This window comes from Callospermophilus lateralis, chromosome 1 (genome assembly GCF_048772815.1).
Source record: "Callospermophilus lateralis isolate mCalLat2 chromosome 1, mCalLat2.hap1, whole genome shotgun sequence".
Classification (NCBI taxonomy): Eukaryota; Metazoa; Chordata; class Mammalia; order Rodentia; family Sciuridae; genus Callospermophilus; species Callospermophilus lateralis.
The window spans coordinates 1,355,276-1,378,943 of record NC_135305.1 but is presented as its reverse complement, the minus strand read 5'-3'; the positions used below and the strand labels follow the sequence as shown (position 1 = coordinate 1,378,943).

Sequence of the window (23,668 nt, the reverse complement as noted above, 5' to 3'; positions counted from 1 at the left end):
AGGCCCGCCTGGAGCCCCATGTGCTCAGCAGGGCTGGTGGGATTTCCAGCCTCCAAATCCTGTGGGCTAAATGCACTTCTTTTCTCTGTGAATGACCCAGCTCCAGGCAGTTTGCTATAGCAATGGAAAATGGGCTAATACAATTACTTGCACATTCTTTTGCCTGGGTAAATAATGAAGCTGCCTGTAAACAATGACAGGTTTGTGACTATTATCAGCATCAGAATGGACTTGTACATGTCAGTCCCTACAATAATCAATACAATGATTACAGCTAGAGGTCAGGAGGGAGGGTCTCACCTGTGCTGCTGACGGGAACATCATGAGATCCCAGAACCCTGACCTGTGCAGAGGCCTCCCCTGCATGCGAGAAACACTTCTGTGAGTCTGTCTGCCCTGGTCCAGGCCTGGACCCCACCTTGCTAGATCCCGTAGCCAAGGACAACCACTTCGACACAACGCCCCTTGTTCTGCCCGTGGACCCCCATGCTGGTCCACTTGCCCCGAGGACACGATGGCAGGTGACTCTCCTGTGGGAGCAGGACAGAGCATTGCAGACCTGGGTGGTGCAGGGTAGGCACGTGGGCAGCAGCAGGGCTCCTGATCCTCTAGGGGTGGCACCTGCCATTGGGGGTGCAGGGATGTTCAGAGTGCCACCACGTGCGTGAGCCCGCAGAGCTGCCACACCAGCAGGTGGGGGGCCCGCAGCTCCTCCCAACCCTTGGGGACCACCGTGTGCCTGGGGTCCTCTGCCAACTGGGTCTGCGCAGGACGCGTGGCACACGGCCCGGCCCCTGACTGCTGTCTCCATGGGCCTTGGTAAACGTCTGTCTGTTGTGGGCTCAGCCCGCCCAAGCTCTCTCCAGCACTGTGGCCCCTCAGTGGGGCCTGCTCTCTACAGCTCCAGAGAAGACCCGTCTCACAAGCCCCCGCGGGTCCCCTGGAGACCTCAGGACGCTCCCCCAGAGGCATGCTGCCCGCTGGACCTCCTGCTTGCAGCCCACACAGGCTGTGCCTGTCTCCAGCTCCGCTTGGCTTAGATGGTCCTCACCACTCACTGTCAACCCTGCATCTCAGATCTCACGGGACGGCCTTCCTCCTCCTGACGTGAATCCCCCAGGACGGACCCAAATGCCGTTGTGGAGACCGGGCCCCTGCTCTGCTTGAGCACTTGGGGTACTCTAGGTGGTCCGGGGACTGCGATGTCCCTAGAGCCGTGTGTGCTGGAAGCCTGGTGCTCCGTGGGCAGCTGAGGGGCGAGACCCACAGGAGGTGGGCTGGTGGGAAGCCGCTGGTCACTGGCACCTGGTTAGTTCCCACATCAGCAAGGTGTTTCCTTTTATTTATTTATTTTTTGGGGGAGGTACCAGGGATTGAACTCAGGGGAGCCCACCACTGAGCCACATCCCCAGCCCTGTTGTATTTTCCTCAGAGACAGGGTCTCACTGAGTTGCTTAGCGCCTGGCTTTTGCTGAGGCTGGCTCTGAACTCAGGATCCTCCTGGCTCAGCCTCCTGAACTGCTGGGTTATAGGTGTGCACCACTAACGAGGTGTTTTTGAGCAAGTCTGGACCCTGAATCTCCTGCTTCCTGTCTCACCAGGTGATCTCTACCTGAGCTACCACCACTTTGACACTATCCTCCACTCTGGGCCCTCAGCAGAGGCTGAACAGACTGGCCACCAGCAGGGACTCCCCCCCCCCCTCCCCTGGTCAGCTAGACACACCTTTCTCCTTCACAAAGCCCTGCCTTGAGGTGCTGATCTGGTGACAAGAAAGGAAATTCTGAGGCCATCATCTCCAGTTCTAGGTTGATGCCTGTCCCCTCAGAAGCACAGACGTCTATCTTCCGGTTCCACTGTGGCTGCTGAGTTAGCCAAAAGGCCCCTGTGTCCCCTACTGGATGCTTCAAAGCTTTATCTGGGTGCTCTCAGCCACACGGTCATGAGTCTAGGTGAAGAGTTTTCCCCTCCCCAGAAACAACCTGGGGGTGTTCGCCAGAGATGAGCTTCTCAGCCGTCACTCTGGGGACTCCTGGTAAAGGGACCGGCATTCCTGCAAGTGTCCCCCGGGCTCTTAAACTCTCCTGACGTTTTCTCTTGTCCTCTGAAGCCACCTTCTGCAGCAGGTCTTCAGTTCTGTGTTTTGGTCACTGATTTCCTCTTCAGCCATGTCAGATCTGCTCTAAACTCATCTCTCAAGTGAAAGTTTTCAATATGTTTCATATTTTAGAAATTCTATTCTTTCAGAACTTCTGGTCATTTTTAAGACTTTTGCTCTTTAGGTTGTACTGAGTTTCCGCTCACATTTTTGTGACTACATTAATCTGCATGGATTGAGGTTCTAGGTCCAACGGTTATGATCCCTGACGTTCTCTTTCAGCTGACTTGCTCATGGTGCCTGGGGTGTTTTTAGGTTCTTTATTGTGGTCCACAGTTCTTGGAATTTTACTTGCGGGAATTCTTAGAGGTCAGAGAGGAGAATCTGTGTTTCCTTCTTCTAGCATCTGGAGGCCCTGAGATGTGGGAACAGGTTTCTGTTGGTTTTGGTTTGGGTGCTGGGAATTTAACCCTGAGCCACACCCCTAGCCTTGCTTCTTTTTTATTTGAGACAGGGCCTCACTAAGTTGCTGAGCTGGCCTTGAACTTCTCCATCCTCCTGTCTCAGCCTCTGGGTCCCTGAGAGACAGGCATGCGCCACGATGTCCAGCCTGGGAACATTTTTAACTGAACTCTGTGCCCACCCAGTGGTGTGAGGCTGGACTACTTTCCTGTGGACCAGTGCCCTGAGGACCAGCTCCCTCCCACCCCCAGGCAGTGACAGAAGACAGGCAGCCCCCTTCTGGGCGCCAGGGCAGCTGTGGGGTCTGCCTTCTGTGCACTGTCCTCCTCAGGTCCAGCTCCTGGGCCCTGGCTTTGTGTGGTAGAGCTCCATCAGCCCGGCCATGTTGGACCTGCCCAGCTCTTGCCTCCCACTCCTCACAGGCCACGCAGCCACAAAGGCTGATGCTCAAGTGCACCGCGGTTTGGGAGATGCTCTCGGGATGAAGGTGGACGTCAGCGGTCCCCGTGAGCCCCGAGGTTCCTGCTCTGGCTCCGTCTGGGCCCTCCAGGGTTTCCGTCACTTCTAGATACCTGGTGTGCTTGGAATCACGTCTCCACAGCCCCCGTTCCAGCATCTGGGACTGTTTCTGTCCAGTGTCCGACAGCGACAGGACACCCAGGCAGCGTCCTGAAGAGCGTCCGTCCCACCCGCTCTGCGCTGCACTCGTGGGAGAAGAACTGATTTCAGTTCAGTTGAGCAAAGCCTCACGAGAAGCTGACCCGAAGACAATCTGCTGACGCTGTGTGACACGGAGGGAGACAGCAAGCGCACCTGCTCAGGGGCCTCTGTCCTAGGCTGTCGGCTGCCGACTGCCTCGGGTGGGACCCTGGACCAGAGGGCAGGACACTGCTCCTTGCACAGTGCGTGGCGTGGACACTGGTCTCTCCCTCGCCAGCCCTCAGCAGCGCCCTCCAGCCTCTGGCTCAGCTCTGCGAGGAGCAGCGCTCACCCAGGACAGCCTGGGCTCTGGAGGGCCGAGTCTGGGGTCAGCAGGGCACACCTGTGAGGCCAGGCTGGGTCCTTTGGGCCTCAGGCTCCTTTGTGGTGACCAGAACAGGAACCTTCATTTGGAAATGCTCTCCTCTGATTATCTTCTGTTCACAGGACAGACCCGAGGCCAGACTGGACGCTGACCTGGGAGTGTGGAGGTGGTCGCAGAGCTGCCCCGCTGAGGTGCGGGGCTCCCCGCCTACTCCCCACACGCCTGCCCAACACCACGACCCTCCTGGGAGGACACGGGAGCCAGAGGTCAGCTTGTTTCTGTGGGGCTGGGCTCTGGTCTCTCGTGTCCACTCTGACCTGGCCTGTCCAGGTCCTGTGTGAGGAGATGTGGAGCACCCCGCAGCGTCCCCTCCCAGGCGCTCAGTAGGCAGAGAGTGGGGAAGGGCAAAGGTGGGTCTGCCGGCCCACGTCCCAGCTCACGAGGGCCGCAGCCTGCTCTCCAGTCCTCCTGTGAACAAGACTGTCCCCCGGTCCCCCTGGGGAGCCTGCGGGCGGCGAGCGTGGAGCCCAGCCACGGGGTGGAAATGATGGCAGGCTGTGAAACCACATCAGCTCCAATTTCCAAGTCATTTTTCAAATTATTTTAATTAGATATTGTTTCAATCTCACTTACATTAATTTAATATCTGATATCAACATTTCAGCTTCCAATTTGCTCAAATGATTTTTTCCAGTCTGCCTGGTTGCCTGCAGTAATTTAAAATGCAATGTTTATCTTCAGCAATTTTCAACGCCTGGGTCCTGGGCAAACCGCTATGTTTGATATAAGTGACAGGAGGGGAGGCCCAAGGCCTGCATGGCACTTAGGGACATGGAAGCCTGTCACCATGTCACTCATCTCTGGACCCCCAGTGTGCAGGAGCCCAAGGCCAGGGCTCCAGGCAGTACCCATCAAGATCCCCGTGAGTCTCAGCAAGCGTCCACGGTGGCCTTCCAAGTCAAAGGCAGATGGGAGTAAACAGAGACCTCGTGACACGATTTCTGAGGTTTCACTGTGAGCCCCAAACTGCCCAAAGCCCACTCCCTCCTGGACACTGTCACAGTAGCTGCAGATGCTAAGTCTCCTTATGCTTTGTCCCTTTCTCTGGCATCAGCACGGAGCCCAGAAAGACACCCCAGTTACCAGGGCAGCATGAAGCCAACCGACACCCGGAGGAGACTGCAGCCCCAGGACAAGGGCTCAGACACACAGGCGGCTGCCCCTGAGAGCTGGAGAGGGGACAGCCCTCAAGCCTCGGGACAGCAGAGACGCACGGTCAGGGCAGCAGGTGGGAGGCGGGGACAGAGACCAGAGACCAGGACAGAGACCAGCCAGTCCACGGCAGGGATGCATGGTCAAGGCAGCAGATGGGATAGGGGACAGAGACCAGAGACCAGGACAGAGACCAGAGACCAGGACAGAGACCAGCCAGTCCACGGCAGGGATTCATGGTCAGGGCAGCAGGCGAAGTCAGGTGTGGAGGGTGGGAAACTCCACGACAGAACAACCAGCAGAGGCGATAGATGCCGACAGGTCAGACACCCTGCAGGACAGCTGGCCCTGCAGCCACCGTGAGCCCCACAGGAAGCCCTGAGCCAGGGGAGCAGCATAGGGCGCCAGGAGAGCTGCAGGAGGCCGTGGGCACCAGGAAGGCAAGTGCACTTTTAAAGAGATTCCTACCGTGGTGAAGAGGGCAACACGGGTTTTAAACATGAGGACAAAGGAGGAGTAGGCCTGGGGTCTCTTGTGCCAAGAGATGACGCGGAACACTGCACTGACAGGTGCCCCTCCGGGAGACACACGCACCCCATGTCGAGCACCCGCTGCACCCAAGGGCTGCCCCCCTGCTCTTGGGCTCAGCATGGTTGACCCTCACGGGAGCCGCAGGAGGGTGCTCTGAACTGTCTCATCCTATTGACCCGGGGGCGGGTTTACAGGTGGAGTAGCCCAGCCTCTCCACCCCTAGGGACGGGGACTCTCAGAGCTGCACACAGAGAATCAGGCAGTGAGTGGCCAAACACTTTGGTCTGGACACCAAGCGACCCATCAGATGCTGCACCTCCAGAAGGCCTTTGTCGTTCCCAGTCGCCAGCCGTGTGAGGTGAGTGCTCAAGTCACCGTCCAACAAAATCAACCACCACCAAAAACAAAGTCAGCAAAATCAGTGACCACAGGAAACAAAAGCTTCAATCGACTGGACGGCAAAGATGACTTTCTTCAACATTCTCAGCATAAAAAAGAAAGAGAAGCTATAATTACAGAACACTTAGAAAGTCGGGACAGGGAGGACTGGGGAGTTGCACCACAGGAGCCCAAGGATCCGCCAGGTGCTCTCGCAGGACGTGACCGGGCAGACCATCCAGGCACTCAGCCAAGGGGCGGGAGTGAGGTCAGCGGAGAAGAGATAGGCCTCGAGGGAAAGAGCCGACACACAAATTAATGAATTGTAAAAGGGACGCGGGACTGGACAGCCCAAGAGCCTCTCTTAGTAGATCTACTGTTGAGAAGAGTAGGACATCTCAAATCTTCAACTTCCAGAAATTCACCACGAAAAGTAGACAGAGCCCCCGACACATGGCAATGCAGAGCTGCACACCAGCCACACCACTCACGTACCCAGGTGTGAGGAGCAGGGGCTCTCAAGGAACTGAACTAGGAACAAAAAAACATAGATTCCAAACTGGCCAGGAATGAGGAAGGAAATCTGAATAGGCCACTGGGAAGGAATGAAGGCTTTGGAGACACTTCCTTGGGAGAAGGGTGGCAGTCCCCACCCTCTGACACAGACGCTTTCTTTACCCCTCAGGGGAATGATTGGCACGCCCAGGAGCACCGGGTCCAGGGCCTATGATGGGGGTCATGGCCTGGCCCATGCTGGACAAGGACATGCCTGGTCAGTATCCACGGACACAGAGACACAGTGAGGGACCCACATCTAGCAGAGGCTCTCCCAAGTTCTCCAAGGTCTGATGGGCCAGCCTGCTCCTCCCTTCCTTTCTATGTGAAGTTAAGATGCTGGAACATCCCAAACCACTTGGGGAAAGATGTGTTCTGTCCCCATATTTTATGCATTGAAGCTGACCATCAACCTCACAGTAGAGCCACTGACCTTGGACAGAGAGCAAGGGGTATTTAACCAAGGAAGAACTGCCTTCCAACAAGATGGCGCCAGGGCCCCCGGCACCCATGTGCACAAGTCAATCTGCACATTCTACACACTTCAGAAAAGATTCACCGTCAGACCCACCTAAACACAAACCAGACAGCTTCTAGAAGGAGTTGGGTGGCAACTGTTAGGCACAACACCAAAAGCACAATCTACCAAAGAGAGAATGGATAAGCTGAGCTTCATTAGGATCAAAAATTTCTCTTCTGTGAAAGTGCAGTTAAGAGAAGGAAGGCACAGCCAGGGACCGGGAAGAAATATCTGCAAAGGACGGATATGAAGAAGGACGACTATCCCCAACACACAGAGAACACTTAGATCAACAAGACTCAGAAACGGGCAAGAACGTGGCTCATGAGATATGGAAAGGTGCCCTCCATGTGTCCTGAGGAAGCCATGGGACACTCCCAGAGTCCAGTCTCTGGTGCGTACACAGAGCTCCAGGAGCGCTCGGTGGCGGGGAGGGAAGCGGAGAGGTGGGCCACTCTGGACAGGTTGGCAGTCCCCTCAAACTGAAGACACACTGACCATACAGTCCAGCAGCCATGGTCCTTGGTATTCACCCAAGCCAGGGGACCTACTTATGTCCACTCTGAAGCCTGCGTTCAGACGTTAAAAGCGGCTTTTATTCACAATTGCCAATCCTCGAAGCAATGGAGCTGTCCCTCAAGGGACAAAGGAGAACTCTGTCTTTCTGTCAAGAAAAAGAGTTTTAAAAACCAGCAGTGGGTGCGGAGGATGTAAGAGGTCCTGCCCCACAGGCTCCCCATAGAACAGGCTTCAGCTGAGTGGTGGCTGAACGTGCCCTGCGTGACCAACAGACCCGAGTCAGAGAAGAATCGGGCCCCGTGCTGTCTGGCCACACCACGTCTAGATACAGTCCTCGATCCTGGGCCCCTCTGCTTGAGAGCCTGAAGGCACCATGGCAGGTGGCACAGAAGGGCCCCTGGGGCAGAGAGGCCGAGGTCCAGCTGGGCAGGGAGTCCTGAGAGCTTCTGAAGGCTGGGCAGCTGCGGGGGGGTGCGTCATCCCCACAGCCCCTCACCTGGACAGGACAGGAGGACGGACGGCCACAGCACGGCAGCAGACATCAGAGAAGACCCTGGGCCCCGAGCTGGACCCTCGAGGGGCCACAGTTGTTTCACTTTCACGGGAAGTGTCCTGGCCGAGCCTCTTAAGGGACATTCACAGGTTCTGCTGAAACTGAGCTTGGGCCCCTCCTGCAGCCGTCTGCCTGGCTGTTCATGGAGGCGCTTCTGGACTGGCCCAGGGGTCCAGAGTCAGGCCGCTCCTGGCTGCCAGCAAAGCTGCCCCTGCTCTGGCAACAGGTTTCCTTCTTAAGCCAGAAAGATGAGATGCAGAACCGTCCACCTGGGCAGGAAACCTGCATTTGCTGGAGGCACCTACGTTTCCATCTTGCTTTGGTAGGTTGCTCTTCTAGAATCTTCTAGAGCCCTGAAAGTCTAAGTGCCCATATTTGCTGTATCCAAATAGTGGTCAGAATAGCACCTCCTGGGTTCCACCTGCTTGTGTTCCCATGGACCACCTGGTCCTGTTCCTGGCTCTACTCTCCCACTTCCCCGCCTGCTGACAGGAAGCTGCCTGCATCAGCCACCAGTGGGCACCAGGGACCACGGTGAGGCTTCTCAGCCCTCGGCCTGTGTCGAATCACTCAGGCCATGTTCACCGCAGACCCTGCTCAGGTGGGGTCAGTCTGCAGGTGGCTTTTCGACCCCCCTCCCAGGGAAAGCCCGAGATGCTGGTCAAGGCCCCGGAGATACACGAGCACTTGTCATCATCCCCAGAACCGTCAGGGAAAAAGGGCCTCGAACCAATGAACACATCAAAGGGAAAAGCAGGCACTGTCCAAAGCACTTTAGGTCAAAAGACATTTCCATAGATCCTTTCTCTAGCTGAATCTAAAACGTCTTCTTCTAGAGATGAGACAACTATTTTCATAGAAAATATATTTTATGATTTTGTCATAATTTTCGATATATGCATTATAATCATGGAAAATTTGTAGTTTATTCAGCCCCTATATATGATGCATTTGAGTGCATTTGATTTACATATTGTGTCTCCGTATCCACCACCTGCCTACTATCGACCTGTCTTCCTACCTACCCTTATCTTTTTGCCTGTCTATCTACCCATCTTCCCTCTATCATCTATTATCTACCAATAAATCACAGTCACAAGTGGAGTATGAAAAGTCATCTTTATTGAGCGTATGATATGTGCCATGTTCTAGAATTCCGTACACATCATATCAGATTCTGAGGTCATATGAAATGGTAACTGCTCAATTTAAAGAATCTGAGCGGGGAGAGGGGATTTTAGAGACCATTTAATTAAATCCTGTTTATGCTACAGAAATGGCAAATGTAGGCAGAGAGGGCTCCCGTGGCCAGGGCAGAGCTGCCCTGGGCCCCAGTTCTCCTAAGGACACTGGGTGCCCCACCCCCTAAACTCTCTGGTGGCTGCATTACTAATAAATACCGGCTGACTTTCCTGCTCCGCCCCAGGGGAGGAAACCGCCCCCTGCCCTGACCTTGCTGGAGACCACAGGTTCTCATGCTGTGGGGAGGAGCTGCAGGCTTTGCTCCTGGAACTCTGGCTCCAGGGATCTTGCACCAGCTGTGGTTGAGGCAAAGCCTCAGAGACAAACCACAGAGGCTTCTGAGGCTGAAGGGCCTGTGGGAGGAGAGGCAGGCAGGGAGGTAGGGGCTTCCAGGAACTCCAAGCCTGAGGGCAGGGTTCCTGTGCAGGTGGCGAGGTTCAGTGGAGGTGGTGGGATTCCAGCAGAAATGGCAGGAGGCCTGGGGAGGTGGCAGGGTTCCAGTGGAGGTGGTGGGATTCCAATGGAGGTGGCGGGGGTTCATTATAGGTGGGGGGGTTCCAGCAGAGATGGCAGGGGCCTGGCAGAGGTGGCGGGGGTTCCAGTACAGGTGGCAGGGGTTCCAGCAGAGGTGTTGGGGTTCCAGTGAAGGTGGTGGGGTTCCAGTGGAGGTGGTGGGGTTCCAGTGGAGGTGGTGGGGTTCCAGTGGAGGAGGTGGGGTTCCAGTGGAGGTGGTGGGGTTCCAGTGGAGGTGGTGGGTTCCAGTGGAGGTGGAGGGGTTGCAGTGGAGGTGATGGGGTTGCAGTGGAGGTGATGGGGTTCCAGTGGAGGTGGTGAGGTTCCAGTGGAGGTGGTGGGGTTCCAGTGGAGGTGGTGTGGTTCCAGTGGAGGTGGTGGGGTTGCAGTAGAGGTGATGGGGTTCCAGTGGAGGTGGTGGGTTCCAGTGGAGGTGGTGGGGTTGCAGTAGAGGTGATGGGGTTCCAGTGGAAGTGGTGGGGTTGCAATGGAGGTGATGGGGTTCCAGTGGAGGTGGTGAGGTTACAGTGGAGGTGGTGGGGTTGCAGTAGAGGTGATGGGGTTCCAGTGGAGGTGGTGAGGTTCCAGTGGAGGTGGTGGGGTTCCAGTGGAGGTGTTGGGGTTCCAGTGGAGGTGGTGGGGTTGCAGTAGAGGTGATGGGGTTCCAGTGGAAGTGGTGGGGTTGCAATGGAGGTGATGGGGTTCCAGTGGAGGTGGTGAGGTTCCAGTGGAGGTGGTGGGGTTGCAGTAGAGGTGATGGGGTTCCAGTGGAGGTGGTGAGGTTCCAGTGGAGGTGGTGGGGTTCCAGTGGAGGTGGTGTGGTTCCAGTGGAGGTGGTGGGGTTGCAGTAGAGGTGATGGGGTTCCAGTGGAGGTGGTGGGGTTCCAGTGGAGGTGGTGGGGTTCCAGTGGAGGTGATGGGGTTCCAGTGGAGGTGGTGGGGTTCCAGTGGAGGTGATGGGTTCCAGTGGAGGTGATGGGGTTCCAGTGGAGGTGGTGGGGTTCCAGTGGAGGTGGTGGGTTCCAGTGGAGGTGGTGGGGTTCCAGTGGAGGTGGTGGGGTTCCAGTGGAGGTGATGGGGTTCCAGTGGAGGTGGTGGGGTTCCAGTGGAGGTGATGGGTTCCAGTAGAGGTGATGGGGTTCCAGTGGAGGTGGTGGGGTTCCAGTGGAGGTGGTGGGTTCCAGTGGAGGTGGTGGGGTTCCAGTGGAGGTGGTGATGTTCCAGTGGAGGTGGTGGGGTTCCAGTGGAGGTGATGGGGTTCCAGTGGAGGTGGTGGGGTTCCAGTGGAGGTGGTGGGTTCCAGTGGAGGTGGTGGGGTTTTAATGGAGGTGGTGGGTTCCAGTGGAGGTGGTGGGGTTCTGTGGAGGTGGTGGGGTTCCAGTGGAGGTGGTGGGGTTCCAGTGGAGGTGGTGGGGTTGCAGTGGAGGTGGTGCAGTTGCAGTGGAAGTGATGGGGTTGCAGTGGAGGTGATGGGGTTGCAGTGGAGGTGGTGGGTTCCAGTGGAGGTGGTGGGGTTTCAGTGGAGGTGGTGGGTTCCAGTGGAGGTGGTGGGGTTCCAGTGGAGGTGGTGGGGTTCCAGCGGAGGTGTTGGGGTTCCAGCGGAGGTGGTGGGGTTCCAGTGGAGGTGGTGGGGTTGCAGTAGAGGTGATATGGTTTCAGTGGAGGTGGTGGGGTTCCAGTGGAGGTGATGGGTTTCCAGTGGAGGTTATGGGGTTCCAGTGAAGGTGGTGGGGTTCCAGTGAAGGTGGTGGGGTTCCAGTGGAGGTGGTGGGGTTCAGTGGAGGTGGTGGGTTCCAGTGGAAGTGGTGGGGTTGCAGTGGAGGTGATGGGGTTCCAGTGGAGGTGGTGGGGTTAGAGTGGAGGTGGTGGGGTTGCAGTGGAGGTGGTGGGTTCCAGTGGAGGTGGTGAGGTTGCAGTGGAGGTGGTGTGTTCCAGTGAAGGTGGTGGGGTTGCAGTGGAAGTGGTGGGGTTGCAGTGGAGGTGATGGGGTTCCAGTGGAGGTGGTGGGTTCCAGTGGAGGTGGTGGGGTTCCAGTGGAGGTGGTGGGGTTGCAGTGGAGGTGGTGGGTTCCAGTGGAGGTGGTGAGGTTGCAGTGGAGGTGGTGTGTTCCAGTGGAGGCGGTGGGGTTGCAGTGGAGGTGGTGGGGTTGCAGTGGAGGTGGTGGGTTCCAGTGGAGGTGGTGAGGTTGCAGTGGAGGTGGTAGGGTTCCAGTGGAGGTGATGGGGTTCCAGTGGAGGTGGTGAGGTTCCAGTGGAGGTGGTGGGGTTGCAGTAGAGGTGATGGGGTTCCAGTGGAGGTGGTGAGGTTCCAGTGGAGGTGGTGGGGTTCCAGTGGAGGTGGTGTGGTTCCAGTGGAGGTGGTGGGGTTGCAGTAGAGGTGATGGGGTTCCAGTGGAGGTGGTGGGGTTCCAGTGGAGGTGATGGGGTTCCAGTGGAGGTGATGGGGTTCCAGTGGAGGTGGTGGGGTTCCAGTGGAGGTGGTTGGGTTTTAGTGAAGGTGGTGGGTTCCAGTGGAGGTGGTGGGGTTCTGTGGAGGTGGTGGGGTTCCAGTGGAGGTGGTGGGGTTCCAGTGGAGGTGATGGGGTTGCAGTGGAGGTGGTGCGGTTGCAGTGGAGGTGATGGGGTTGCAGTGGAGGTGGTGGGTTCCAGTGGAGGTGGTGGGGTTTCAGTGGAGGTGGTGGGTTCCAGTGGAGGTGGTGGGGTTCCAGTGGAGGTGGTGGGGTTCCAGCAGAGGTGTTGGGGTTCCAGTGAAGGTGGTGGGGTTCCAGTGGAGGTGGTGCGGTTGCAGTAGAGGTGATATGGTTTCAGTGGATGTAGTGGGGTTCCAGTGGAGGTGATGGGGTTCCAGTGGAGGTGATGGGGTTCCAGTGAAGGTGGTGGGGTTCCAGTGGATGTGGGGGGGTTCCAGTGGAGGTGGTGGGTTCCAGTGGATGTGGTGGGGTTGCAGTGGAGGTGATGGGGTTCCAGTGGAGGTGGTGGGTTCCAGTGGAGGTGGTGGGGTTGCAGTGGAGGTGGTGGGGTTGAAGTGGAGGTGGTGGGTTCCAGTGGAGGTGGTGAGGTTGCAGTGGAGGTGGTTTGTTCCAGTGGAGGTGGTGGGTTGCAGTGGAGGTGGTGGGGTTGCAGTGGAGGTGATGGGGTTTTAGTGGAGGTGGTAGGGGTTCTAGTGGAGGTGGTGAGGTTCCAGTAGAGGTGGTGAGGTTCCAGTAGAGGTTGTGGGGTTGCAGTAGAGGTGATGGGGTTCCAGTGGAGGTGGTGATGTTCCAGTGGAGGTGGTGGATTCCAGTGGAGGTGGTGGGGTTCCAGTGGAGGTGGTGGGGTTCCAGTGGAGATGGTGGGGTTCCAGTGGAGGTGATGAGGTCCAGTGGAGGTGATGGGGTTCCAGTGGAGGTGATGAGGTTCCAGTGGTGGTGGTGGGGTTCCAATGGAGGTGGTAGGGGTTCCAGTGGAGGTGATGGGGTTCCAGTGGAGGTGGTGAGGTTCCACTGGAGGTGGTGGGTTCCAGTGGAATCTGCAGGGTTCTAGCAGAGGTCACAGAGGGTCCAAATGACGTGGCAGGAGTTACAGCAGAGGTGGCAGGGGTTAAAGCAGAGGCGGCAGGGGTCTAGCAGAGGCGGTCGGAGCCTATGTGCACTGATCACAGAAAGAGCTCACCAGTTCAGAGTCAGCCTGGAGTGTTCCGGAATGTCAGTGCTGGAGGATACTTTGGAAATGATCTACCACAACACGCCCACTTTTGAGATGAGAAAACAGAGGCTGCGACTAGTGTGACTTGGTGAAGGCTCTAAAGGGAGAAAGACAAGCCCCTCCTTCCAGCCCCAGGTTTCCCCTGTGTCTTGCTCAGCCAGCTGGCCCACCACCCTGTAGCACCTGCTGATGGGAATGCTGGCTTGGAGTCCCCCCGGGTGGTGCCCAGGGCCCATGGCACCCGCTCCAGCTCAGTCTAGCACGGCGCCCTGCTTCCTCTTTCTTCTCTGGCATTGCTTCTGCAACTCTGTCCTTACAGGGGCCCTGGACGGGTAGCCAAGAGATCCAAATTCCAATTCTAAGGGGTACTACATCACTGGGACCCTGAGCAACTGTCCTGAACATTTGGGCCTCAGCCTGTTCCCTCATGAAGAGGGAGTTTGAGAGTGCTCTAGGCTCACTCCCAAGTGCAGGCTGGGCAGTGTTCCCACTGGAACACCCTTTCCACGCCTGCCTCCAAGAGTGCAGGCCCCTTCCTCCGACCGACTCCCTCCCTGTCCTCCCATTTCCTGGTAGACCTGCTCTGCGTCTGTACAGCTTCCCACCATAAAGCAGTGCCGGTGCAGAAGGCGCTTGATGTCTACCAGGGGCAACGGCCCGAGGCCAGCTCCTTCAGCTCACCCCATGCCGTTTCCCAACCCCTGGGACGGGGGCAGATTGAAGGCAGCTGCCAAGGTCTCACCCTCGAGCCAGGCACGGAGCCAGTGGACTCAGCACACAGCCCTCATCCAGAGCTGGCCATGGCCCAGCTCAGATGTCCCTCAGACTCCTGCAGTGCGATGCAATGACAGAGCCGTGTGGCCACGGTGGTGAAGAGGGAGCACAGCACGGCCAGCAGCCAGTGGGCCTTGGCCTCAGGCAGTCCCGGACTTCCTGCCAAGACGTGCTGGGCCAGGAGGGTGTCTGGGGCGTCAGGCAGATGGGACGGAGCCTGCACCTTTTGGCAAACCTGAAGTCCTGCTGCCCTCCTCCTGTTCTGCCTACCCACGATTCTAAACCATCAGCAGCATGCAGCAACCACACAAGAGCAGTTCCACTGAGGGCCTGCTGCTTTCATGTTTGACCACAGGATGGCCTGCAGAAATGTCCGCTGGACGCCTGCACTGGGCGCTCTGTGGGGTGGACTCCTTCTACCACTCCTTTGCAGGGTCAGATGTGGGCAGACTTTGGCACTGTAACTGACTGAGGTGTTCTTAACTGCCCCCTTGACCCCAGGGGTCCTGAGGGTGGGCTGTAGGTTGCCCTTGGGGACTAGTGGTCACAAGGGTGGGCTGCAGCAGAGGTGTCTGTGCAGTGTGTGCTTTTCCTCTGCTCTTCTTGCTCCCGGGCCTGACGTGGTGTCTAAGTGCACACCACACTGCCCCTTCTGGCAGGGCTTCCTGGCAGAACTGGATGGAGCAGTGGGCAGGGCCCCTTCCTGGTGAGGCCAGCTTCTGCAGTGAGGGCAACCTGCCAGGGGGTGGTGGCAATGGAGGACACAGTGCAGCTGCTGAATGCACACGAGTGCTACTTGTGATGAAATGTGTGTTTTTATGGGATGCTGAAAGTTCTTTTTGACTGAATTGCCTACCTATGGGTTTGGTTTTTCTTTTTGGTACCAGGGATTGAACCCAGGGGCACTCGACCACTGAGCCACATCCCAGTTTAGTGCCTCGATGTTGCTGAGGCTGACTTTGAACTTGCGATCCTCCTGCCTCAGCCTCCTGAGTGCCTAGGATTACAGGCATGCACCACTGCACCCAGATGCCTTTCTATGTTTTGAGAACTTTTTTCCTTGTCAGGAGGCTTCCTACTGTGCCAGACAGGATGTGGCCAGGTCAGGCCTCTTTCTTCCCTGATGGCGCAGGCCTGCCACCCTGGAGCCTCCTGCCTGGGCTCCAAATGCAGACAGATGGGGTTTCTGGAGGGCCTGGTGCCATGTTGGTAGCACGGGCTGCTGCAGCTGGTCTGAGCGCTGGCCCACGGACCTGCTGCCTGAGTGGTCCCAGCTGTCACAGCAGTCCTGCCATCCACTGGTGTCCCTTCATAAGCACGCTGGCTAGTTAAACCTGGGGTGAGGTCCCTGGACCGTCGTGCCCGGGTAACGGTGGATGCTCTCTCCAGGGCAGGCTTCCAGGAAGGGGCCCCCAGCTCTGCTCAGAGGGTGTGCTGGTTGGGGCCTGCTCACAAGGGCAACACAGCGGGGAGCAGGGGCCTTGGTCTTCCCACACAGTGGTGGGGATCCACCACAGGCTGCGAGTTGTCTTAGGCGACTTATGGTTTTCTGTTGCTACTCTAAATTGCTTTTCTACTTATTTTTTAAGGACATGCTATTTTGACACAAAAAAGTTGTAAGAAGGTCACACTGAACCTCATACACACTCCACCCAGTTCCCAAAGGCTAACGCTCCCCGGCACTTTATTCACTCCTTAAACTCTGTTTACATGTCAAGCGTCTGTTTTGTTACTCTGGACCACTGAGGAATGCTGCAGGCACCCTGCCCCTGTGGTCCCCAGACTTCAGCGTGGACTTCGGGACACAAGGACATTCTCCCGTGCAATCAGGCAACGCGGAAGTCAGGGAATCAACACCAGGCCCTGCTAACATGGAGTCCACAGAAGCCGGGACTCTCGAGTACGCAGGGCACATGGCCGCCGCCTCCTCCAGTCAGTGCAGCGTCTTGCCTGGCCCTTCCCAGCAGAGCCAGCTGCCGAGGTGTGGTATGGCTCTGTGCCACCTCCCTGTGAGGCTTGACGAGGCTCCTCACGATCAGGTGCTGCATTTTGGGTAAGTACTTCAGAAGCTACCTTCTGCCCCTCTTGAGGCTGGCCTCCTGTGCCTCCTCAGTTGGTCACTTGTGGAAGAAACAGGGATCCACTTTATGTTTTGAATTAGCCCTTTTCTGCCACTGTGACTTATTTTTCAACTGGGCGTGTTCTTTCTCTTCTCTCTCCCTCCCCTCCTAATCCCTTCCCTCCCGGGCCTGGGGGAAACAGGGTTACCTTTCCCCCATCCTAGGCAGAGTCACCTGTCCCTGGGCACACTCCCACCATAGGCACGAAGTGAGTCAGACTTGGGGATGGCACCAGAAGATCTCAGAAATGGCTCTCTCCTAAATTAACAAGTGGATTACACTCCAGCGGGGAGGAATGTAGCCTTGGAATCACCTCTTCAAAGGTCCCCTGTTCCTGCTGATGGGCAGAGTCCCAGCCTCCGGGCCAAGAGCCCCCTGTGCTTCTCCTTTGCTAGCAGAGCAGTAAAACTGCTCCCCCTTTTCTCAAAACTTTGGGTTGGCATCAGGGACAAGGACTGAGCTTTTGGTAACACACTTGGCACCCCTCTCAAGCTGGGACTCGAGAGCAGCCCTGGCCGTCCGGGCAGCCTGGCCCCCCAGCAATCCCACTCCCATGCTGAGGATGGGGTGGCCGGTGAGCCGTTGAGAGCCGTTGCTGGGTCAGGAGGCAGGTGAGTGGCCTCCAGCTGGACGAAGGAGCGACTCCTGAGCATAAAGGGAGAGACCGAGGGACCATCCCTGCAGCGACCGAAGCTCCTTCTGCTTCAGGGAACGCAGGTCTTCTCTCCCTGAGCAATGCAGGTGCTCTATTTGGTCCACTTTGGGAAAAAGGAAACTAACTCAGCAAAGTCCCAACACCCTCGGACATCTGGTGAGTCCCCCGGTAAGACCTGGATTCCACGTGTCTGTTCCTCTTTGTGTGGCTATCTGGTCCTTCATTGTGGGGACATCTGGTGAGTCCCCCGGTAAGACCTGGATTCCACGTGTCTGTTCCTCTTTGTGTGGCTATCTGGTCCTTCATTGTGGGGACATCTGGTGAGTCCCCCGGTAAGACCTGGATTCCACGTGTCTGTTCCTCTTTGTGTGGCTATCTGGTCCTTCATTGTGGGGACATCTGGTGAGTCCCCCGGTAAGACCTGGATTCCACGTGTCTGTTCCTCTTTGGGTGGCTATCTGGTCCTTCATTGTGGGGACATCTGGTGAGTCCCCCGGTAAGACCTGGATTCCACGTGTCTGTTCCTCTTTGGGTGGCTATCTGGTCCTTCATTGTGGGGACATTTGTGGTGCTGCTGGCGTAGGAGTCATGGTTAAGTGGTACCTGAATCTAGGGATATTTACTCCCTTCCGGTCTGTTCCAGGTTTTCATCTGTTTGTTGGCCTTGGGTATGGGAATTCCCTCTGGTTGTCTGTCTGTGTTTTGGTTTGTATCTGTTACTACCCCTTTAAGGACAGGGGCAATACTGTGCTGATCCCACAGTCTCTAGGGAAAGGTCTTGGCCCGTCTGTCTGTCAGCCACGGTTTCAGGGGTCCTCTCTGCTCCTTTTTGGATCTGCTGCTTGCCCTTTAAGACATGGGCCATGCTATGTCCATCTTACCAGTGGTCCCTTGGGAAGAGAGATCTTGGCTGAATGTGCAGCTATGGGTATCAGCCTGTCTAAGAGAAAGATGTCTCACTGTAAGGCAATCTCGCCTTTTGGATTTTTTTCTGAATCGTCCTACGGTACTGCAGTGGAGCTGGTCTGTCAGAGGTGAAGTGTGTGCACTGGTGTTTATGTGGTTGCTTGTAAGGAGTCTGGACAGTCAGAACCAAGCTGAGGATGTAGCAGGCACTGCCTCTGTTGTGCAGCAGGACACAGAAGAAAGGGTTTACACAGATTCAAATCCTTCTGCCCAGTTCTGGCACTCAGCCTGGCCCCGGGCAGCCAGGATGGCCTTCTGTGGGTCAGGGACACCAGCCCTGTGCTGGGAAAAAAAATCCCAGGAAAGCTGTCTGGGCTGTACCTAAATGGGCAGAGGGGACCTGGCCTCTGTCCTGCCTTCCAGCTCCTTCTGCAGATGGGGTAAGTGGGGTGGATGCTACTGGCCACAAAGGATGGGGCAGTGGGTTGCAGCTCTGTCAGTCTATGACCTGGGGACAGGAGCAGGCTCCCTTTTAACATCTGACGGAACACCCCATTTGTCCAGGGGATACCCATCACTGGGGCAGAGCAGGTCTTGTTATGACAGTATCCCATCAAACTGAATGTCTGGGAGACTGGCAGGATAACTCCTGCACCCAGAAAGGGGGGGAATCTAAGAACAGCCTGGGTTTTGTTGACAGGCTCAGCAAAGGGATCGTCAAGGAAGCCTAAAGGACAGACAGGGCCTCTTCCAGGGCATATCAACATACCTAGTCAAGACAAAGGCCGCTGGGTCAATCAACATGGGGACTCAGTGGAGTCAATGGCACTGTGATAATGCTAAGGGAGACAGGTCGGGCCCCAAATCTCCTGTGCTCCAACCCCTGAATGCCACCTCGGAGGAAAAAATTAAGGCACGGTTTTTGTCTATGCCAGATTGCCTAATCCCTCTCCTGGGATGAAATTTGTCGTATAAGTTATACGCACAGATGATATTCACAAAGATTGTTTCAGAATGTGAATTTCAAAAAGGGTCTTAAACCAGAAAAAATTAAAAAGTTATAGGTATGGAAATATATTTTATTACAGAAAACTAGAAGGAAAAATAAATGTTTCTGGATAAGAAAGTATTTTGTAGGGAAAAGTAATGTTCTTGTGCTGAAGTCCAAGATGAAAGAAAGAACAAAACTGAGGATGTTAACAAGCTCTAGTGTGTCAGAGTAAGTTGCAGAAGGTTGGTGGAAGGTAAATCTCAAAAGGTTTGTGTATGTGATTAACTTGAAGCAAAGTCTGAACCATTAATTTACTCTTATCTATCAAGATAATTTTCTTGTATCTCTCAGTTTTATTATTTAGGGAAACTAAGTCTTAAAGGAATTAGGGTTTGTACCTGCTTTAAAGTTTTTTAAATAATTACTTTGTACCTGGTTAAATAAATGTTATTTTAGGTTGTAACAATATTTTTATACCCTAAATATGTGTGACTATATAAATGTATACATCTGAGAACTGTTTGTCTGAGCCTCTTCTATGTGATATGTAAAAGTTTGTAAAATGAAAGTTAAAGTAGGTTTACCTGCAAGGTAAACAATAAGTGAATAAATGCTCTCTTTTATATACTATATCTGACATAAAAGGGCCACCCTGCCATTAAAGACCTGACTTAAGTCTGTTTTCTTTGACTAAGTCTATTTATGATATTTAACACTGTTTCCTAAATGTATAAGAGATTTAAAGTATCCTTTGGTCTTTGCTAGTACTGCCAACCCATGTAGACCTGTGATTATTGATACTGTATATGAATTCAAACTTTCCTTCCAAAGGTAACTGAATTAATGTAAGGACATCTGTGTAATGGTGACCCTGACCATTCTGCTTCTTCGTATATCAGATTCATTCTTATTCTTCAAGTGTATAAGCCTTTTAAAATGGAAAGCTTGTGAGAGCACCTTATCAAGTTGGTGTCCTCCAAACTGAAATTGTCTGTAGCCATAGTCTCCTTCAGATTTATATAGAAATAGCACATTTGGTTGTATTTATTTATGACACTTAATGTTTAGTAACTGGAGGAAGGTAACCCATTACCAATGAAGTTATATGTGAAATTTTGTGTTATTCTTTTACTGGGATGGGAATTTAAATGTATTTTTAGAAGGTAACAAGGAGAGCCTTATTTGTTCAGAGGTTGACAATGTGAAATATGAAAACATTTTGCCACATTTTCCACAAACAGGAAATTAAGAACTCTCTTAGCCTCTTTGATTATGATTCAGAGGAAATGTTGTATTATGTTAACTGATATTCAGACAGACTCAGAAAATGACACTTAAGAACTCTGTGGAATGAGGGCAAGGTTTTGAAAGGGCAAATATCAGATTTAGGAAAAAAAAAAACACTTAAAATATTTGTCAAGAGGCCAGCCTCACTGAATTAAGGCTCTGCCTCTCAATCCTCTCCATGGCAGGATGGCCCCAAAGTAGGTTAGAATTAAGCTCATTTAAATTGTGTTCAAAAGATGGATTTTTTGTTGTTGTTGAAAAGAGTACTATGATCTCAAAATAAACAGGGGATATAATACAAAACCTAAGTAAATTTGGGGTAAATTGTAAAAGGTATTTGGGTTTGTAAAGTGTTTTAAAAGAAAGTAAAACTTGAATATAATTGTGTTAATAAATACATGGGTCTTTGTCTAAATAGATATCAAAGATAGATCAGTGTTCATTTTGCATTTTCCTTGTAAAACTTTATGACTGTTGCCTGTCAGTGTTTTGCAGAAGCCCAACTTCTAACAGAACACCCTGCGCTGGTCTGGGACCATGATCAACCCCACAGGACAGACAGAATACAATGGTGACTTCCAGCTCAACGGAAGGGCAGCTGTAAAATCAGACACTGAAGGCGAAAGCTGCCGCTCCCACTGGTGAAACCGGCCCGCTTGATGGAGACCAAAGTCAAGGAGGTAAAAGGGCCAAGAAAAAAGCAGCCAATATTTTGGGCTTTGCCCTTTAGAGTCAGCCAGGATCCAGGGTCCAGGAAACAATGGAGCCCTCTAAGAGGACCCTGGAGAACAGGAAGCCAACCAGTGCACATTCTGCCAAGGGGAGGTCACTGGAGACGGAAATGCCCCTGATGTTTCCAAGGGAGGCCCATGTGGCCAGCGAGACCTGAGGCACCCCGGCAGAGGGCAGGACTGGTGGAGAAAAGCTAAAGGAACCAGAGGCGCCCGCGTTCTCAAGAGTGACCTGAAAAACCTCAGCTGCCTTAGTGACCAGCAGAGAGGAGCTAGGTCCATTCTTACTAACTTGGCCTTAAACACCTGACAGAGAGTAGGACCAGAGCACAGTCCGACGTGGACATTTAAAAGGAAAACAATGTTTTTTTAAAAAAAATGTAAAAACTCTATCAAAAGAAAGTAAAGCCAGAGGATCTAAAAGAAGTGTTCTGTGTGGGAGTGTCTCATAGCAACTATCACAGAGGACTCCAGAGTCCATCTGAGCCTGGTCTCCTAGACCGCAGTCCTACACAGACAGACCCAATCTGTTTTCAGGGGCAGGGCATGAGTTATTGTCTTCAGAGGTCGGCTGAATACTGATTGCTTTGACCCTTGCCCCACGTATGCCTTAGCCAGTCACCAGACAACTGCCACCATGAACCTCTGGACTGCCCCAAAGCTGGATGCCCTTGACTGTCCAGGCCCCACCTGATAAGAGAACAAGGACTTGGGGTCACTTCCCCAGCTTCACCAGGAAGCAGCTTGGAGATGTCGTCACCCAGTTTTCCATAGAAATGGAATGTGGAAATCGACAGTGGGAGAATCTGACAGGGTCCACTTTATGCTCTGAATATAGCCCTTGCTGCTCTGCACTGTGGCTTGTGTTTAAATGGACAGGTTTCTTTCTCTTCCTCTCTCCCTGCTCCTCCCTAATTTCTCCCCCCTCCTTCTTAACCTCAGGAGAAACAGGATTGCCTTCCTGCCCCGGCCTAGGGCACCTCCGGAATGAAGCAATCAATCCAGGCTTGAGCGAAGGTGTCCGGAGACCTCCCAAATCAACAAGTGAGCTACAACCCTGACAGAGAACTCAGGACCGGCCTTTGACTCACCCTTTAAAACCCTGGTTCCTGTCGATGGATACGATGACAACCTTGGGGACAGGAGCTCCCTGTGCTTCTCCTTTGCCAGCAAAACCAACCCAAGCTTTTGGTAACAGGAGGCCCACTGTGTGCCAGGCGTCTGTGAGGTGAGATGGGCCTTCCTGCCCCTCAGAGCCCCCTTGGCTTCAGCCTGCACTCACGGCTCAAGGCCCAGGAGGACAAGGGTCTTCTAGTCTCAGCTCACCCAGGGGTGGGAGGAGGAGGGCCGGACCGGAGGGGCCTGCCAGGGCCTGGCATCTGGTGCAGAGCTCCTCGCCCTCAGCGGGAGTCCGCCTTCCCCTGCGCTTGCCTCTGCCTTCCCACCTGCTTCGCCTGCTACTTGCTGGTCAGTCTCCACGGGGCAGTGGGTGAGCAGCGCTCCCTGGACGCCAACCTTCGACCTCAGTGAGCCACAGCACCTTCTTCTCCCAGCATTTCTTCCAGGGCCCCTGGCCGCGCCTGGCCCCATGGGCTCTGCCCTCTCCTGGGCCTGCCACTGCTCCTGCACACCGGGACGCCCTCTCACACGGTGCCACTCTGCTGCTGGGGCCTCCTTCCTGCTGAGTGACATGAAAATGTGTTTTCCCTGCCCTTATTTTTAAAGAATAGGTTTGATGGATTTATATAACTTTGGGTTGGCTTTTTCTTTTCCTTGTAAAACTTCAAAGCTGTGATGTGGCCTTTGGCCTCTTCTGTCAATGATCCCTCTCCTGAAGTCAGTCCTCAGGTGTCACTGGAAGGCGAGGTGCAGAGGCCTTTGACTTGGTCGTCAGGCTCCGGTGACTCAGGTTGGTCCTCTGTCTGTCCTGCCTGGGGTGCCGGGAGCATCTCTTCCCACTGTAACAGGGGTCCCCTTTAGGCTTTGAACATGACCCTTGCTCCCCTCCACCTGCTCGCCCGCCTGTGGTTACCTGCAGGTTCTCACTGAACTCAGAGGGCAGGTATCTCTTTCCTGGGAACTTGTTTTCATTCTAGAATTTTGTAGCTTAAAGTCAGCAAACCCCCCGCTCCTATGGATGGGAAAATGAGGCATGGAGTCTAAATTCTCCCTGAGTCGACAAGCCAGAGGTAGGCTGGATTTCTGGAGCCAGGCGGAGATTTCACACTTCCCACCTATGCAGTCTGCACAGGAACCTAGTGTCCACAGCCCTTGTCTCCAGGAGAGGGGCCTGTCACAGTCTGCAAAGATCAAGGACTCACTTGCAGGAGATGCCAGAGGACAAGAAAGTCTGGGACCCTGACAGGTACTGGACGTCCTACCCCAGGCCCTTGTGGGAAGTGACCAGCGGAGAAGGCAGCCCTGCCAGGGAACAGCTTGACATTGGGAAGCCCAGGAGGTCGACCAGTGGCTGCATCCAGGGCAGAGCACAGCAGGTCGGTGGGTGTTAGGAGCAGCAACAAAGAATGAGAAGCTGTGGGGCGTCCCTTGGAGGACCCATGTCACCTGAGTCACACATCCAAGTGTCAACAAATGACGATAAGTGAGTGAGGATCTGTGGATCCCCACACAAGGCCCCCAGGCCCTGGGCAAAGGGCAGACACTGGGGACGGCATCCGAAGGAGGGCTGGGTCAGGCCAACCTGCGCCTTTCTGCGCACGCGTCCCAGCCCGAGTCCTCACACTGCGAGTCCTGGTGGGAGGAAGGACCCAGTCTGGTCTCGTCTGCACAGTCTTCGGAGCTTCTGCCTCCAGCACTACTCTGCCTCACCCATCTCAAGAGGCAGGGAGAGCTGAGGTGCCCAGCACCTGCCATTCACCATCATCCCTTCCTGCCCAGCCCCAGGCCCATTCCA

General features: G+C 54.7%; 1 protein-coding gene and 1 pseudogene across 1 annotated transcript in view; one reads left to right on the top strand and one right to left on the bottom strand.

Annotated features, from left to right (window-relative positions):
• Positions 1-23,668, bottom strand: part of Ptprn2 (protein tyrosine phosphatase receptor type N2) — a 718,290-nt gene that overhangs the window by 213,076 nt on the left and 481,546 nt on the right. The window lies entirely within an intron of this gene.
• The window catches only part of LOC143381068 (keratin, type I cytoskeletal 18-like), a 116,239-nt pseudogene continuing 108,506 nt past the window's right edge, over positions 15,936-23,668 (top strand).